This window comes from Triplophysa rosa, linkage group LG4, assembly GCF_024868665.1.
Source record: "Triplophysa rosa linkage group LG4, Trosa_1v2, whole genome shotgun sequence".
NCBI classification, from domain to species: Eukaryota; Metazoa; Chordata; class Actinopteri; order Cypriniformes; family Nemacheilidae; genus Triplophysa; species Triplophysa rosa.
In genome coordinates, this window is record NC_079893.1 from 5,614,451 (window position 1) to 5,618,808 (window position 4,358).

At 35.9% G+C, this 4,358-nt stretch overlaps 1 long non-coding RNA gene across 1 annotated transcript; it reads left to right on the forward strand.

Annotated features, from left to right (window-relative positions):
- The first annotated feature begins 1,632 nt into the window (after positions 1-1,632).
- Positions 1,633-3,904, forward strand: LOC130552437 (uncharacterized). The gene is made up of 4 exons (XR_008962737.1): positions 1,633-1,716; positions 3,238-3,383; positions 3,491-3,599; positions 3,740-3,904. It is a non-coding gene; the product is annotated as an uncharacterized LOC130552437 (long non-coding RNA).
- The last annotated feature ends 454 nt before the right edge of the window (positions 3,905-4,358 follow it).

Sequence of the window (4,358 nt, forward strand, 5' to 3'; positions counted from 1 at the left end):
AGCTGGAAAAAATGTAAGACAAAAAAATGTGCACGCACAGCAAGATCCACTCTACTAGAGACACAAACACTGTTTTTTCTGTGTGTGTGTAATAGGGGGAAGAAAGACTAGTCAAAGTTGTTCTTCATTGTTAAAACTATAATGAAACTGAAAGTCTCAGACTTAAGGTTTTTTTCTTTTCAAATTAGGAAAGTGTCAGTGACGATCCAACATGCCGATAGATGACAGTCAGACACGAATTGCCTGTGTATGGGTGTGAGAGCTGTTGCAATGAGAAACTGAAATAACCTCAAGTCACATTTATTCATTCTCTACCCAGGAATGAAATTAAACATTTATTCATTAAAGTCACTGTCAGTCTGCCAGAAAAATAACTTTCTGGAGCATTAAACGCACGCACACACGCGCGCACGCACGCACACACACACACGCACGCACGCACGCACACACACGCACGCACGCACACACACACACACACACACACACACACACAGCACGCACGCACGCACGCACGCACGCACGCACACACACACACACACACACACACACACACACACGCACACCAGGACCCCAGCAATGAACATTTCTCATTTCTTTGCTTAATTCACATTGTGTCACGGGTACACATTCAAGCACTTTTCATCTGTCTATATCAGTTTTACAATCGGTCTGGGCTCGTGTCTGGGCATTGAGTCAGGTCTCTCATCTGGAGGTCTGGTGTGTAATATGTTCCGTTGTGACACTGAAAAACGCATTTTCTATTATTGCGCATGCAGTATTTATCACTTTATATTAACTGAGAAGACAGTTATATATTTGTCCTTTTCAAAATTACTTTTAAAAGAGGACTTAAAAAGTGTGTGCATTCCTTTATTTAAAGGCACAGTTCACCCAAAAAGGAAAATTCTCTCATCATTTACTCACCTCTTATCATCTCAAACCTGTGAGTTTTTGACTTTCTTTTTCTCTCAGAACACAAAAGAAGATATTTTGAAAAATGTTAGTAACAGAAAACCGTTGGTCCCCATTGACTTGCATTGGTTTTGTGTCGGTACAATAGAAGTCAATGCATGGGGACCAATGGTTTTTGGTTACCAGCATTTTTCAAAATATTTTCTTTTGTGTTTTGCATAAGAAAGTAAATGATGACAGAATTTTCATTTTGAAGTTGTGCTATTTCTTTAATACACATTTAATCATCATCTAAAACTGTTGTTATTTAGCTATCCACATGGGCATCTCTGAGTCATGTACTATTATCACCCTGTGCTGTGAGAAGTCAGACACAGATATAAATGAGGAGTCACTATCAGGATATGAAGATACTATAGTAACCCACCAGTGACCATGAAAGGGAGCATATGAAAGAATTCAAATTAAAACTGTGAATATGCATGAGCGCGTGTGGTTTATGGACTGGCCAGCCGATGTCCTCCATAAATGCCCTTTGAAATGCAGTGAAAGCTTTGTAGCACAGCCATATGGCCCAAGATCAAAGAAGAGACCAGACACCAAACGCTCACACGCATAGAAATCTTTGTTCATTCACATTTTCCAGAGACTGTGTGAGTACAGTATGTTTATGAATAGCTGGGCCTCAATAACTGAAAAGTGCTAAATAATGGCTGTATAGCTAAATGTAAAATTGCAGCACTTCTTTATCACAGATGAAAAGTGGATCACTTGCACAGCAGGAGACATTTATGTACGTTTTAAGTAAGTATCAACCTTTATGCTAAATTCTGTAAAATGTTATGTAAAATATAATTTGATGTATTTTCTATAATGGCACAGATGGCCAGCTTTTACTGTATGTCCGACTGTCATAAATTGTCACAAATGAGAAATTCTTGACATACTGTCGTACAGTATGAGTATACGGCATACTGTAAATTTCAAACACACACACATATAATAAAAAATAAAAAACAGGTGTTTTGGAGCAAGGTTGGAGCTGAAATGTGGACCTTCAGCAGCGGGGTTTGAGATCTCTGAAAAAAAGCTTTACAATTAATATGTATAGCATAGCCTTGATAATTTGTTATCATTGTTAAGCATTGGATAAGAAATAGTTGAGTTTGTATGAAAGGATTTGACTTTTGATTGAAAACTGTGGTCTGTGGAAACATTCTTCATTTGCTCTGCATTTAACCTAAACGCTGTTAAGATACTAAGAGATGTTTTTCTACAGTATTGCACTGGGGAAAAAGTTAAATTAAAGCACTTTATATTTTCTGCTTATGTGAACCTATATTTTAAGCAGACCTGTCCGAGAATCCGTTTTCCTTAGGTCCAATAGTCTTTACTATTACAGTGTGACCTCAGTGGCCTCTACTTTAATGATAAAAAAGTTTATTTTAAACGGATAGTCCACCTAAACACGAAAATTCTGTCATGAATTACTTACTCTCTAATTGTTCCAAACCTGTATAAATGTCTTTGTTCTGCATAAAGCAAGATATTTGAAAGAATAGTTAGCAATGTTGACATTTCAGGGACATTGTTGACTACCATAGTAGAAAAAAATTGAAATGGTAGTCAAAGGTGCCCCAGAACTTTTTGCTTTCCTAAATACCTCAAAATATCTTTGTTTGTGTTAGACAGAAAGAAAATCCCCCAGAAATGTCAGTTGCTAACTTTCTTCCAAATATACAGTATTGTTTTGTGTTCAACAGAACAAAGAAATTTATACAGGTTTGGAACAACTTGAGGGTGAGTAATTCATTACAGAATTTTCGTTTTGGGTGCACTACCCCTTTAAGTGCACTGTTAGACTTTGCTGTAGTTTTTACAGTTAGTTACCACAAAATGCCCAGTAAAATATTATAATCTTTTGTTGTTGTTAATTACTGTAATATGCATTGCATTGCGGGTATTTTTATGACGTGATATTATAATTTACACAGTGATACACTGTATTTTGGGAATTTACAGTATTCTATTGTTGACACAAAGCAGTAGTGTTACTGTATTTGAAAAGTTTATAAATATCACTGTTATTTTGTTACAAAATGTAGTTTTAAGATTTTTTTAGTTGAGAATGTGTGTTTTTAAAGTTCAAATATGCAGTCGGTTAATAAAGATAGCGTCTTTTTAAAAATCAGCGTGGACGAATTCGGAGACACGGCGCTCAGCACTTATGTACACTTATGTATGAAATAAAATTGTGTAATGTATAATATAATTTCAACCAAGTAATTTTATTCTGCCCATTTTTTTTGTTTTCAAAAACATAAGAGCCTTAAATGGAACATCAAAGCCCTGCTCTGTCAAAAAGCAATATACAACTACCAGTTCGCCATCATTGCGATTGGATTGGATTTGCAGCCAACATCCACCAAGATGTCTGAGGTGACAACACAGACCACAAGTTATTATGCTAGGTATGAAAATTTCTATATTGTGAGAGTATGTTGTGATATTTTATTAAATGCTATAAATGAGCTGATGTTTTTATTTCATGGTGTATTTTGATGTCTGCAACCTACAGGATGGTCAGCATTGAGGGCTAGGCCTTGAAGCTATCCATCTGTATGCCTTTGTCGTGTGTTACTGTAATCTGGAGTTTTAGCATGCACTATGCGGGTGATGGTACAGAGGTGAGTAATTCAATGCATATGCTATTTTATACGATATGATACATATAAAGAATATATCCATTGGCTTTTGGTTTAAATGAGTTTAAATGAGATAAAATCCATGACCATTTCTCACACATTTTCTTTTTGTTTCTCTTCAGATCATCTGTCTAGCAATGTACAAGTGCCAGTTCAGCACCAGAACAGAGACAAGCCTAGAATGGATCTCGTAAGCTTTGTGTCTGTAGACTCATTAACATTATACTGGTGTGTTTTGTTGTATATAATAGATTTTGAACCATAATATTGGCTGTATTTACAGTGTTTGACTTATTGTTTGATTATTCTTAAAGATACTGTTTTATTGTTATGATTTTATCAGTTGCCATCAGGCACTGCTGTATCACATTGTTAAAAAAGCCATTATTAATGGATGTAACTAATAATAATGTACTGAATAAAAAGATGACTGTTGTACATGGACTTATGTCACTTATTTTGAATTTAAAAATGTTACCGTATTCTTGTAAACTAATAGAGATTTTGTACTGCTAGTGCCACATATTGTATAATAATATGAAATACAAATAATTGTAAAATTATTATGAAGGAATGCATTTTACAATACTATTTAGAAAGTTATAATTACAGTAAAATTACTGTAAGGTTGTCGGAGCCGATAGCCTTGTGGTTAGTGCTCCGACATGTGGCACTATTGCTCTCCGGGCGACCCGAGTTCGAGTCCCGGCTCGTGGTCCTTTCCCGATCCCACTCCCCCTC